A 15,352-nucleotide genomic window follows, 5' to 3' on the forward strand; every position below is an offset into this window, starting at 1 on the left:
AGGAGTTCCTTGTATGAGCATCTGAGTCGACGGAGGGAAACTGAAGTAGTGCTAAAAGGAAGATAGCAGGAGGAATAGGAAGCGACAAACAATTTCAAAGCAGCCAGTCCTAATGTGAGGAGACAGGACGAACTCGCAATTAAATTTAGCCCTGTGTGTCCGGAGACTAGTGATTTGGGATGTCACCATAGCAACCAGTGTAAGCGTTCTTATTTTACTGCGCTACATCAGTCTTCGGACGTTTGACGACAGCACACGACATTTAACATGACTCGACTGCTAGTAGTTAGCATGGGAAATCGAACGCCTGTTAGAAATTTCTTTCATAATTCAGAACTGAGAGCTTTACAGGCCTTCATTTTAAAAGTCGGTAATCTACGGCACTGACATCATGTACAAACTCCATGTATCGCAATCACGGGAGAACGTAGCTATTAAAGTAATACCATAAACAAATAATACTTTACAAGTAATTAATAGTGCAGGATTCGTCAAAACAAAACCGACTTTTCGCCATTTCGCTGTAAGCCTCATTTCTGGTGAATCATAAGGTAATTATAAGCTTCGTAAAGTTGAATTCTTTCCTACTGTTAAAATATCGGTAATTTATAACAATTAAAACCGTTAGTGCCTTAACGCTGTAATACACAGCTTCAGACTTCGGTCTCGCTACCTTCACAGACGAAACAAAATATTACGAACACTGCCCTGAATACTGGAAGAATGCCTCCTGGTGATGTTGCGTGCACGTGACGCAGTAAGAAAAGAATGTAAGGGGAAGAGAGACGAATGGGCAATCATTAGAGCGAATGGGGAAATACGCTGGCGTTAGCTGTTTTAACAAACGACACATTGTTGTGGCGCTGCAGCTGGAAACGAAAATCTCTGAAACGCAGAACCTGATCGCCTGTTGTGAGCACCTATGGAAAGTGGTTGAAGGACACTCAAATGACGAGTAGGCCGCATGGTACTGGACGACCACGTCTCATCACAGAATGCAGAGCTCCGACCATTACCCATTGTGTAATCGAGGATAGGCAGCGATTTGTGGTTTATCTGACGACAGAGTACAATGCTGGTTGAGGCACAAGTCTTTTGGAGCACACCGTTCACAGAACATTGTTGAACATGAGCTCCACATCATATGGCCCCTACAAATTCCTGTTTTGACCCAACGACATCGTCAGTTATGATTTCAGTGGGGACAGCATCACTGAGCTTTCACAGTTGATCGATAGAAACGTGTCGCCTGTGGAATGAATCGCATTTCTTATTACAACAGGTGAGTAGTTGGATCGTTATACGCTGTAATCCAGACGAAACATGCATCGTGCCACAGATACAGGCCGATGAGGGCAGAACTATGCTATGCGGTACATTGGATTGGGCTTCCTTGCGATCTGTGGCGGTACTCTAAAGTATCATGACACCAGTGAAGTACCTGGACATTATTACGCACCGCCTGATTCACTTCATGCTTGAACTCTTCCCCTACCGCGATTTCATGTTCAGGCAGGACAGCTGTCAATGTTGTAAGGTCAGGAAAGTGCTGTAGTGTTTTGGGGGAAATTATAGTGAACTCACACTCATTTCTTGGCCAGGAAATGTTCCTGACCTGTACTCACTGTCAGGGTCTTGTAGAATCCGTGCCAAGCGGAATCTCTGTTGCACTCTGTTTGAAATGTGGAACCACATCCTCTTAAACAGGTGCTCATAATGTATTGGCTCATCGGTGCATAACAGACACTGTTAGCTCCTTGTGGTCAGGATGCTGTTTACCGCTGGAATTCAATCGTTTCGTCAGTAACAGTTTACAAGTGCTTTGGCGCTGCGGAGTCGTTCCACTGCGTAAACAGCGCTACAGTTCCTACATGTTTACAGTTCCTACTGTGTGACATGTTCTCAGTGTGTAGTAGCACATAAGAAGTAGTCTCCTACAGTGGAGTGAAGTGTACGGCGGTCTGTAGACGTAGAACAAAAACAGGTGTATAGACAGAAATTTGCAGTCAAGCGGTATGAGACTGGGGAGAAGAAACACCTCTGAACATATGTTACCAACGTAGCAGGTATTTCGGGAGCCGGCGTCATGGATGCAACTCGTAATCTACAAACGGAAAGAGGGTCATGTAATATCAAAGGGAATTGCACGATCAAAATAGTGGAGTCTTCCGTTTGAGCACAGCCTCAATCATTCTCGAGTTATACTGCATTTGAACAGACGAAGGAAAATCATATTGTAGGGTAGTTATTATTGCTTCACCTATTCGTCAAGGGTCTTAAGCAACACACGTATCGGAATGCGTATTCAAGTATCAAGAATGCACTCCCTGTAGTGTTCGAGGTTTTTGGTCTCCACCGCATACACAACTGCCCTCACATGTCCACAGAAGTATAAAAATAATAGACTTAGATTGGGGATCGAGTGGTCACCCCAAGGACCTCTACGACCCACCCATCTCCGGTAAAAACGGATAGCTGACTATGTCACTGAAACTAGTTGGGGCACCATCGTACTGAAAGTTCGAAGCATTTTCAGGCAGCGGTGACTGCAGTAGATCTTTGTATAACATCTTTAGATAATGGTCTGCTGTCAGTGTACTCTATAACATCTATATACGTACTGCGAAAGCTACCGTACGGTGCGTGGTGGAGGGTACCCTGCACCACTACCACGTAGTTCACTGATATGATGCCTTCGATTACCACCACAGATCCCACGGAAACCCAACTCAATGCACCTCATAGCAGAATTCTTCCCTCACTGACCTGCGTATGTAGTGCGGTGAATGTTCTGTGCAGCCAATCGCCTGGATAACGGCATGTAAGGACCCAGCCATCGTGTAACGAGAAATGCGATTCATTTGACGATCGACCCGTTTCCATTGAGCCACGGTGAAAACTCAGTGATGAGACGTCGTCACCCAGTACCATGCGGCTTACTCGTTATTTCACCACCCTTCAAGCATTTTCCATGTGTGCTCCCGGCAGTAGTACACCAACAGGCGACCAGATTCGCTGTTTCAAAGATCCTCGTTTCCAGTCACAGAGGCATAACAATGTGCCCTTTGTTAAAACTCCTTGCATCAGTGGATTTCCATATTTGCAGCTCATGTCTTCGCTATAACAAGAACCCATTCGTCTCTCTCTTGAGCTCACATTTTTTCCTTGGTGAGTCACGTGCCCGCAACATCAACTGGAGGCGTTCAACGTCGCGGTGGGTTAGGTTTGTCAGTGTATGCTAAACGAAAGGCACACAATGCTGGAATGAAGCACAGTGAAATGACGCTAGCGGAAATAGTTCCCCAGCCAATATTCCTCCAAGTCTCATTTTGTGTGCAGAAACAGCACTAGATTCACTTACTAGATTAAATGAACGTGTCAGACATATGTATAATGTGTTACACGAAGTGGCCTGATACAGAACCCTTCCAAAAATGTACGTCGTTCCACTGAAATGAACTGCACTTGCTTCCATATCTCGATCGATAAAAGAGCTAAGTCTACTACATCCTCAACAGAAGAACCTGTTCTTTTGCGGTCCTTTACTAAAAACCTTTTTTTGATATTACGAATGGGGCACGTAATAAAAGGGATTATGTTTCAGATGGGTCAGTTTCTGTAACGTTCTTGTTACATACCAAGATAATCGGTATCGTTTGTGGTATGGGACTCAGAACAGTTGCATTTCCTGCCGACGTAGAGCAACTTACGTGGGAGTGGATTACTCGATTCTAAGTAGAGACGAGTAGGTAACACCGGCGACAGGTAAGGGTGAACAAGCTGAGTAAGTCAGCCGTTGCCGGGAGATGTCTCGGCTGGGGCGCTGCCGCGAAAAGAGCAACGCGATAAGATCAGCGTTGTGGCGGAAACTGAAAGTCACTGAAACGCCGTGATTAAGGAGTCTACCGAAGTGATGAAGCCGGGAAATCTAATAAACGGCGACGGAGACCTCAGTTTAAGCGAGGCGTCGGATCAGGCAATTAATTTATCAATCTCTTCGCGAATCTGAGTCGAAAGCGGAGAACTGATCACCGCAAAGCAGAGGACTGTAGATGCGCTTGCTGGAAAGCAAACACGCGTCAGAGGCCGCAACCGGCACGATAATTCACAATTCCACACACTTTATAGAAATGGATGTTCGTATGTGTGTATGTATGTATCATACTTACTCCTAAAGCACCGGACCAATTTCGACCAAACTTGGTAATCCTATCACTCGCTGTCGGAGTGAGAACCACCTATTTAAATGATGACTAACTGAAACCCTCAGCAGCCGACAGGTGTTGTTGACATACCTCGATGTGGGCAGCTGAAAATGTGTGTCCCGACCGGGACTCGAACCCGGGATCTTCTGCTTACATGGCAGACGCTCTAACCATCTGAGCCACCGAGGACACAGATGAGCAGCGCGACAACAGGGACTTATCCCTTGCACGCTTCCCGTGAGACTCACATTCCCAGCTGTCCACAATTCTACATATGTAATGTACCTTATTGAAATATGCCCATCCAGAACAGTTACTGTCTTCATATATATACACTCCTGGAAATGGAAAAAAGAACACATTGACACCGGTGTGTCAGACCCACCATACTTGCTCCGGACACTGCGAGAGGGCTGTACAAGCAATGATCACACGCACGGCACAGCGGACACACCAGGAACCGCGGTGTTGGCCGTCGAATGGCGCTAGCTGCGCAGCATTTTTGCGCCGCCGCCGTCAGTGTCTGCCAGTTTGCCGTGGCATACGGAGCTCCATCGCAGTCTTTAACACTGGTAGCATGCCGCGACAGCGTGGACGTGAACCGTATGTGCAGTTGACGAACTTTGAGCGAGGGCGTATAGTGGGCATGCGGGAGGCCGGGTGGACGTACCGCCGAATTGCTCAACACGTGGGGCGTGAGGTCTCCACAGTACATCGATGTTGTCGCCAGTGGTCGGCGGAAGGTACACGTGCCCGTCGACCTGGGACCGGACCGCAGCGACGCACGGATGCACGCCAAGACCGTAGGATCCTACGCAGTGCCGTAGGGGACCGCACCGCCACTTCCCAGCAAATTAGGGACACTGTTGCTCCTGGGGTATCGGCGAGGACCATTCGCAACCGTCTCCATGAAGCTGGGATACGGTCCCGCACACCGTTAGGCCGTCTTCCGCTCACGCCCCAACATCGTGCAGCCCGCCTCCAGTGGTGTCGCGACAGGCGTGAATGGAGGGACGAATGGAGACGTGTCGTCTTCAGCGATGAGAGTCGCTTCTGCCTTGGTGCCAATGATGGTCGTATGCGTGTTTGGCGCCGTGCAGGTGAGCGCCACAATCAGGACTGCATACGACCGAGGCACACAGGGCCAACACCCGGCATCATGGTGTGGGGAGCGATCTCCTACACTGGCCGTACACCACTGGTGATCGTCGAGGGGACACTGAATAGTGCACGGTACATCCAAACCGTCATCGAACCCATCGTTCTACCATTCCTAGACCGGCAAGGGAACTTGCTGTTCCAACAGGACAATGCACGTCCGCATGTATCCCGTGCCACCCAACGTGCTCTAGAAGGTGTAAATCAACTACCCTGGCCAGCAAGATCTCCGGATCTGTCCCCCATTGAGCATGTTTGGGACTGGATGACGCGTCGTCTCACGCGGTCTGCACGTCCAGCACGAACGCTGGTCCAACTGAGGCGCCAGGTGGAAATGGCATGGCAAGCCGTTCCACAGGACTACATCCAGCATCTCTACGATCTTCTCCATGGGAGAATAGCAGCCCGCATTGCTGCGAAAGGTGGATATACACTGTACTAGTGCCGACATTGTGCATGCTCTGTTGCCTGTGTCTATGTGCCTGTGGTTCTGTCAGTGTGATCATGTGATGTATCTGACCCCAGGAATGTGTCAATAAAGTTTCCCCTTCCTGGGACAATGAATTCACGGTGTTCTTATTTCAATTTCCAGGAGTGTAGTTAAAGGCTACCCAGCCATTGACCTTCGTCTGTGCAAATGCGCACAGTTTGCCCAAACTCTTACGGGAATCGCCAAAGCGTGCGCGAATAAGGAGTGGATGGGCAAATGTCTATATAAGGTACATTACATATGTAGAATTGTGGACAGTTGGGAATGTGAGCACAGCAGGTCGGATCACCAGACTGACGTACAAGCTTAATGTCAGGGTGCTTGGCATAACCACGAGAGTGCTCCTGCTATCGTACAAAATTGCATGCCAGACCCTAATACCAGGTGTAGGTCCCGTGTGTCTTGCACGCGGACAGGTTGGTTGTAGGCCCAAACTGGCCTCCTCCTAACCAATAGACCGCCATCACTGGCATCGGGACAGTATCATCTTTCTTCAGAGAATACAACCGACCTCCACCCTGCCCTCCAGTTCAAATGGTTCAGATGGCTCTGAGCACAATGGGACTCAAATTCTGAGGTCATCAGTCCCATAGAACTTAGAACTACTTAAACCTAACAAACCTAAGGACATCACACACACCCATGCCCGAAGCAGGTTTCGAACCTGAGACCGTAGCGGTCGGGCGGTTCCTGACTGTAGCACCTAGAACCGCTCAGTCACCCCGGCAGGCTGCCCTCGAGTGAGCTCTTCTTTGACAACACTGACTTCGCACATGGCGGTGGGTTGGACTCAGTGGAACGCACAATACAGGGCGTTGAAGTAACAGATTCGTAACAGTCGTTTGTGTCTAAGTGATGACAATTGGTGCTCCAATTCCTGCTGCAAATAGAGCCCGATGCGACAGAGCCATACATGGAACACCATGGCCTTCACTCCCGGTAGTGCCAAATGACCATCCGGAGCCCCGGCTTCTTGCGACCATGAATTCAACTGACTACTGCTGCCATCAATCATAACATACAGTCGGTACATTCCTGCCAAGTCTTTCCGCAATGCCGCAGAAGGAACATACATCCTCGCATGGCCGAATTACACGACTTCGGTTAAACTCAGCGAGTTGTTGACAATGGCGCGTTTGCCATCTTAAAGCAGTCTCGCCCAATATCAACTACCACGTCTGACCTCAAAGGTGAGTAACTCTCACGACTGTCAACACAGTGGCAAACTTGATTTCCAACCTCATACTGGTGGTACTATCGCCACTCTTATGCAGCTGGCGCGAAATCTTTGTAGACATCATCTTTCAGATGTACACACATTCCTACGAACTTTCGTTTGTGCTGGACAACTCCTTGGTGTTTCGATTTTTTACCGTCATTGTATATAACGGTACGACATACAGATTAGGTTGTATGACGGCAAATACTAAGATGCGTGACGTTTTAATTATTTACTACTAACTCTGTTCGCAACAAATTATACATACAGTATTCATATACATCGCCGCTGAATGTACCTGCAAAATCGTGTCATTGTACGACACATACAGTAGTTCAGGAGACACGAAGTCATAAACACTGCGATGCGTGAAAAATAAACTGCAGGGTGCCTTTTGCTAGAGATATGCTTGCATGAAAAATATACGTGACATGGATAATTTACTCCCTCTAAGCGCCTCGATCCATTTCAGCCAAACGAGTTACATACACACATCAAATAATGTTTTGCATCACCTCGGTTCAGAGAGTTTCGGAACCTGGAATAGAGATCAACATAAACATCATTTCCGCCATTTCTGTTGTTCATGAAAACCACACATTGTATGTTGTACCACCATACAGCGAAAACTTCAGAGGTGGTGGTCCAGATTGCTGTACACACCAGTACTTCTAATACCCTATAGCACGTCCTCTTGCATTGATGCATGTCTGTATTCGTCGTGGCATACTGTCAACAAGTTCATCAAGGTACTGTTGGTCCAGATTGTCCCACTGCTCAACTGCGATTCAGCGTAGATCTCTCAGAGTGATTGGTGGGTCACATTGCCCAAAAACAGCCCTTTTCAATCTCTTCCAGGCATGTTCGATAGGGTTCATGTCCGGAGAACATGCTGGCCACTCTAGTAGAGCGATGTCGTTATCATGAAGGAAGTCATTTACAAGATGTGCACGATGGGGGTGCGAACTCTCGTCCATGAAGACGAATGACTCGTCAATAAGCTGCCGATATGGTTGCACTATCGGTCGGAGGATGGCATTCATGTATCCTACAGCCGTTACAACGCCTTCCATGACCCCCAGCGGTGTATGTCGGCCCCACATAATGCCAACCCAAAACATCGGAGAACCTTCACCGTGCTGCACTTGCTGGACAGTGTGTCTAAGGCGTTCAGCCTGACCGGTTGCCTCCGACGATTGTCTGGTTGAAGGGATATGCGACGGCTGCTGTGCCGAGCGGTTCTAGGCGCTTTAGTCCGGAACCGCGCTGCTGCTACGGTCGCAGTATCGAATCATGACTCGGGCACGGATGTTTGTGATGTCCTTAGGTTAGTTAGAGTTAAGTAGTTCTAATCTAGGGGACTGATGACCTTAGATGTTAAGTCCCACAATGCATTTGAAACATTTGAAGGTACATGCGACACTCATCGCCGAAGAGAACGTGATGCCAAACCTGAGCGGACCATTCGGCATGTTGTTGGGCACATCTGTAGCGCGATGCATGGTGTCGTGATTGGAAAGGTGCACCTCGCCATGGACGTCGGGAGTGAAGTTGCGCATCATGCAACCTACTGCGCACAGTTTGACGTCGTGTGACTGTACGAAAAGCATCATTCAACATGGTGGCGTTGTTGTCATGGTTCCTCCGAGCCATAATCTGTAGGTAGCGGTCGTGCACTGCGGTAGTAGCCCTTGGGCGGCCGGAGCGAGGCATGTGATCGACAGTTCCTGTCTCTCTGTATCTTCTCCATGTCCGAACAACATCGCTTTGGTTCAATTCGAGACGCCTGAACACTTCTCTTGTTGACAGCCCTTCCTGGTACAAAGCAACAATGCGGACGCGATCGAACCGCGGTACTGAGCGTCTAGGAATGGTTGAACTACAGACAACACGAGCCGTGTATCTCCTCCCAGGTGGAATGACTGGAACTGATCGGCTGGCGGAGCACCTCCGTCCAATAGGCCCTGATCATGCATGATTATTGACATCTTTGGGTGGGTTTAGTGAGATCTCTGAACAGTCAAAGGGACTGTGTCGGTGATACAATATCGACAGTCAACGACTATCTTGAGAAGTTCTGGGAACTGGGGTGATGCAAAACTTTTATTACTTGTATTACTTGTTATCAGGAACGATTCTCTTTGGGGGTAAGAACTAGAAGCTTCCGCTTGGGTTGGGGGTCATAAAGTGGATAGAGAATAGGGGAGGAAGAGATGGACAAACAGGGAGAGGGAAGCTAGGGGTGGTCACAGATATGGGTGAGGATGAGGAAATCGACAGGAAAAGGAAAGAGGAGGAAATGGACTGAGAGAAGGAGTAGGAGGAAGAGATGGGGAAGCAGAATCGTAGACAGAAAGAGAATAGGAGATGGACAATGGAATAGGAGATGGACTCAGAGAGAGAGGAGGAGGAGATTTACAGAGGGGGAAGGCAGAAATGGATTGGAGAGGGGGGAAGGAAATGGACAGAGAGTTGGGGATGTGGAATTGGAGACAGAAAGAGAAGAGGAGATGGACAAGGCAGAAAGAAATGGAATGAGAGACGGCTAGGAGTAGATGGACAGAGAAACGGTGAGGAGGAGGTAGACAGGGAGAGGGGGGAGGAAGAGGTGGACAGTGTGGGAAGAAGCAGATAGAGTGGGGTGGGGCAGATGGACAGAGAGAGAGGATAGTAACTGGCAGATGGCAGACACGAGAGGTGCAGGTAGAGATGAACTGAGAGTTGGAATGGAGGAGGTGGACAGAGAAATGGGGGAGAAATAGGTGGGCTAATAGCACTGGAGTAAATATGTAGCCAGGCAACGGGAGGTACACACTTATTTCATAAAAATTTACCACAAGGATTCAGAATACTTGATTATTTTATGATGAGTGTCTAAGAATATGTGATTAGTATTCATGGGTATGACAGGAAAACTTATCTGAAACGAAGTGCTCGTTAAAGACATGCGCCCTATTCCCAATGGTTTACCGAGCGAGGTGGCGCAGTGGTTAGACACTGGACTCGCATTCGGAAGGATGACGGTTCAATCCCGCATCCGGCCATCCTGATTTAGGTTTTCCGTGATTTCCCTAAATCACTCCAGGTAAATGCCGGGATGGTTCCTCTGAAAGGGCACGGCCGACTTCCTTACCCATTCTTCCCTAATCCAATGAGACCGATGACCACGCTGTCTTGATACCTAGAAGATAAACTCAAGTCAAGCACAGTGTTAATATTAAAAATAATATTGAAAAAGTGTTTATTTTATAATATGTATATTTTGTTCGTATATTTTAATACATGCAGAATACAATTGCGTGTATTTTTACACCACAAGTAGATTTTTTTTTTTAGTTTCATACCTAATATACGAGAATCCATCAGAAACTATAGCCTTCCGTTTATTTTCATAGAAAGTACGACAGATACAAAAACCACTGCAAGACAGTGAAGTAGTGAGATAGTTCGTGGATAATCTGTCATTTTCGCAGATACCTTCGCCGTCTTTCCTTTTGCACTTGCGCCAGTGGTGCCGAGACTGTCAAATGTTGTACACCTGCGATGAGAGAATCTCAGTCTCGAAATTTTTGACGATGTAGTACGTGTTTCACTGGCCCAGACGGATGGAAGGATTAAGCTGATACATCAGGGCTGTACCCTAGTTGTGGTAAGGCGGTCCAGTCATATTTGGGAGTAAGTTCTCCTGGTGGAAAAACCTTCACAGGACCTGACGTTGGCGTGCTGCAATGGGAGTTTGTCTTCTTGCTGACAAATTGGCATTTTCAGCCATGTCAGTGTCGTCCTTCACGTCTCTCAACGGACTGTTGCTCTAGATAAGAAGGTATCTAAGAGAACCACGCCGTGCCCGCCCCAGAAAGCTATGCACATCACTTCGCCTCCACGTAGGTGTGTCTCGAACTTCTTTGTTTAAGAATTCTAATACCGCAACGCCAAGTACTGACTTCTGGATTGCGACATCTTATCTCTGGTGATGACAGCGTTCAGAAAATTGTTACCTGCTACTTCGTATATGTCCGATAGCTCATGACAGATTTCTGTTTCTTGATATTTTATTTTGTGTCATGCAAAAAAAATTCTTCAAATGGCTCTGAGCACTATGGGACTTAACATCTGAGGTCATCAGTCCCCTAGAACGTAGATCTACTCAAACCTAACTAACCTAAGGACATCACACTCATCCATGCCCGAGGCAGGATTCGAACCTGTGTCATGCAAGCATTATACTTTACGATAACCGCATATGCGTAAGATCTTACTAAAGGTATTACATGCAGCAAGCGTCTGTGTACATAATTTCACGTTCGTAATCCGTGGATCATCCGAGTGAGTTGATCGCGAAGCTGTACATTATGAGGTACGGCGGCTTAGCTGCGTCGACTGGGCTGTGGTTACTGAGACGCAGTGTTTACTGATTCACTTTGCTCAGGTCTACAGTGTCGTCTATAGACATCTTTATGAAACGCAGATGGATTTCAATTCATTCAATTTATTCAGCAGTAAGGCCTTGAATATCACATCTGTTCCATACGCTTTCCTATATCAGGCGCACTTTGGAATGGTGCTCTGGTGCTACTAATTCTTCGCAACAGCGAAACCAAACATGACATTAGCGGGTAGATTCAAAATTTGTACTGCATACACATTACACAGTTTTGACACATTCTCAACACAAGTGAAAGAGAGTGATGGAATAAAAAAATCACAACACCAAGCAGGAGATGTGCGACATAAACAAAAGTTAGTACCCGTGTTTCTACATCTGAAAGATGATGTGTGATGAAATTTCGTGCCAGTCGCCTAAGAGCGGCGCTAGTAGTCGAGTTACGAAAAGCTGGATGTTCCTTCCGCTATACTGCAGGAAGACTTCATAGGAATGTAGCCACTGTACATGCTAGCTGGCATCGGTAGTCGCGAGAATGTACTGTCGCAGAAAGAACGAGCTCCACATGGCCGCGTGTCATTTGCGCGACGAAAGATGATCGTCTACATCTACATCATCCTCCGCAATCCACGTAATGGTGCGTGGCGGAGGGGACTTTCGGTACCACAATCTGATCCCTCCAACTCTGTTCCACTTGCGAATAGTGCGTGGGAAGAATTATTGTCGGTAAGCCCTGTAGTGGCTCTAACGTCTCGAATTTTCTCCTCGTGGTTAATACTCGAGATATATGTGGGGGGGAAGTAATATGATTCCGACTCCTCCTGAAAAGTGATGTCCCGAAATTTGTAAGGTGTCAGGCAAATCCAACACCTTCCATGAAAACTCTGACATGATAAGGAAATTCAGTAGTATGTCACATAGCTCCCAATAAATCGTGACATTAAATTAACCAAAGTAATACGAGTAACGAGTGAGCAAATGGAATACCACAGACTAACACAAGAATGCCTAAATGCATGTCATACCTTCCTACCGTGAGGCAGACGCAGTTCCGAAGGGAGAAACGAGAACAGAAGCCGAGAGCGGAACCGTGTTAACCTGGAAGGCCCTATGATAAGGGACGGACACCCACGTCACCAGCTAACTGCTAGGACCAGCCTCCAGCCCATGTTAAAAGCTAGAGTCCTCCAGAAGAACAGTATAGATCTTACGATAACACAAAAAGGGCCACCCCAACCGCAAGTTGTAGCGTGAGACTTTTTCGCGTCTCTGTTACGTCAGGACCACCCCCCAGCCCATGTTAAAAGATAGAGCCCTCCAGAAGAACAGTATAGATCTTACGATAACACTAAAAGGACAACACCAGCTGCAAGTTTTAGCGTGAGACTTTTTCGCGTCTCTGTTACGTTGCAAACTTTAAAAACATTGCCCCACCAGGAAAAGTATAACGTTTCTCATTGGATGGACAGAATTTTTGTAGGAGGAGCTTAAGGTTAACATTGAGACCCTGATTGGTCAGATGAAAACACAGCCAGATAGTTTTTTTTAAACCAACTTCGGTAAATTGTAGTAAGGAGAAGTTAGGAGGACGAGTTGCTTCCGAGACGGCGAGGTGAGCGGAGCTGTGCTGTCCGCCGCCCCCTGACGAACACAGACAAGGTGATGAACGCATGCGTTGCCGCATAACAGCGCATAAAGCTTCACTCAGAACTGCAGAAGTCTCATCTGTTACACGCCCTTTTTGCGTAATACTAGTGTCGATCGTCAATTAAAGCTCATGGTGTTCACATTTGCCACTTGAAGTAAAAATCTGAAACGCAATGATTTTTCTGTTATGTAGCTATTGAGAAGCCACATCAGCCACTGTAATTTACAACAAGTTAGATAAGCAATTAAAGATAATTGAGGGTCACTGTAGACCATTTTGATAGTTTTCTCTCTTGTGAAACTTAATTTAAACCTAGATGTGATATGGCATAGGTCATCCTTCGATCCATTGGAAACCCATTCAGGGAATATTCGTTTACATTTTTGTTGTACGCAGTTGGTTTTTACCATCCTGTATTAAAACATTTCCTTTTATCAATAGTGCAATTTATAAACAATGTTTTGTGAGTAGAATAAAATTTCTAATGGTAAACTGAACTGCTTTTTCGACGTTATTTTACCAGCTAACTAAAATTAGGAAAGCCTTGAACCCCTTACACTAAATGTAGTTAGTATTAAGATTCTTTTACAGGGAGTGCAGTGGAGCTGAAATCATTAAGTATTTGGTTATATCATCGCTAGTCTCACTGAACTCTTCTGAACTCTACATGTCTGGCGTCTCCTTACCAGCAACAGGTCCCAGGTTCAAACTAATCAATTCCCTAAAAAACACGCTCAGAGTGTCGTTGCGCGAAAGTGGTAGGGAGACACGATATAGAACAAACAGACACCACACAGAATGTTAGAAATTTCAGTAGTAAATCTCTTCGCGAAGCACAACGCCTGTCTTGTAACGTCTGCCAGTGGAGTTTGTTTAGCATCCCCGAAAAGCTCTCTTGCCCGCTAAACGATCCCGTGACGAAGCGCTCCACTCTTCGTTGGATCTTCTCTATCTCCTCTATCAGTCGTGCCTGATAGGGATCCCAGATAGATGAACAATACTCAAGAATCAGACGAACAAGCGCCTTATAAGCCACTTATTTCGTGGATGAGTTACATTTCCTCAAGAGTCTTCCGATACGTGTTTGGCGTGTCTTTGGCGCATCGTACTGCATCTGCAGCAGCAGTCTGAGCTGCAGTTGACACCGCTGTGACCCAACAAACTATTACGAATCAGCAGTCACAGGATCCACGAAATGATAGGTTCCATCGAGGATGTAGTCAACAGTCTTAACACTGCAGGTGTTTAAGAACTGCGGTGTGAGTGCGGAGCTGCATACATAGGAGAAACAGGGAAACCTGTCAGCTTACGAGTAGCAGAACACAAACGCTATGTACGATTATAACAACATAATAAATCGGTGATAGCGGAACACCACCGTGACTGTGGACAACCTATCAGGTTCCAGGAAGCCCGAGTACTGGCGAAAGAATCGTGGATGCGAGAACGCAAAATACGGGAGGCGATCGAAATTATTAAGCAGCCTGTTAACATCAACAGAGAAGATGGCTACAAACTCCCGGCGTCCAGGCTGCCGGCCATGCCAGTCCAACGGGCCGCGAGCGGTCACGGGGCAGAAGCTACACGGGACATGGACGTATCTGCAGAAAGAGCTGTAGAGCAACCGCCAGTCCACTTCCGCGCACACCAGGAGGAAAACTTACCGACCAGAAGCCGAACGCTGATTGGCGGACAACTACCAAACATTAACGACAGGGACATCCACGAATAGCCTCTTACCTTCCATTTTCCCTTACGTCATGACTAGCCAATCATATCAGAGGGCCAATTAAAAGTTTTACGACAGTGACTACAGATATAGATAGTCTGTAATAAATGGAACCACCTATCCCCATGAAAAACCATTCGTGCCCTGAGGAAAGCCGTTGCAATTCGGCCGAAGCGTCGGTTTTAGTTTATTATTGTTGTTAGTTTTTAGGAATGAAGTGGCATTACACCCAGAAGAATTCTAATCACTATTACAAATTGAATACTTCGAGGACAGCTCCGAGCCAGATGCCTGTAGCGTGCATTCCACTAATCCCAAACCACTGCTGCTGGCGACATCAGTGTTGTCAGTGTTCAGTACAGGACAGGGTGTAGGTCCGTTGTGTTTCCTGATAGAAGCTGGTTCTGCTTCGGTGCCCGTGATGGCCGTGTGCTGATTACGAGGAGGCAAGTTGAGGACCTGAAACCGACCTGTCTGTCTGCTAGACAGATTGCACCTAGAGCTGGGGCTATGCTCTGG

At 47.0% G+C, this 15,352-nt stretch overlaps 1 protein-coding gene and 1 non-coding gene across 2 annotated transcripts in view; one reads left to right on the forward strand and one right to left on the reverse strand.

The window, feature by feature from the left end:
* LOC124712462 (protein qui-1) overlaps nucleotides 1–15,352 on the forward strand; it is a 1,341,285-nt gene that overhangs the window by 199,091 nt on the left and 1,126,842 nt on the right. The window lies entirely within an intron of this gene.
* On the reverse strand, nucleotides 4,321–4,395 carry Trnat-ugu. Its single transcript has one exon. It is a non-coding gene; the product is annotated as a tRNA-Thr (tRNA).

The sequence above is a fragment of the Schistocerca piceifrons genome, chromosome 8, assembly GCF_021461385.2.
Source record: "Schistocerca piceifrons isolate TAMUIC-IGC-003096 chromosome 8, iqSchPice1.1, whole genome shotgun sequence".
Taxonomy (NCBI): Eukaryota; Metazoa; Arthropoda; class Insecta; order Orthoptera; family Acrididae; genus Schistocerca; species Schistocerca piceifrons.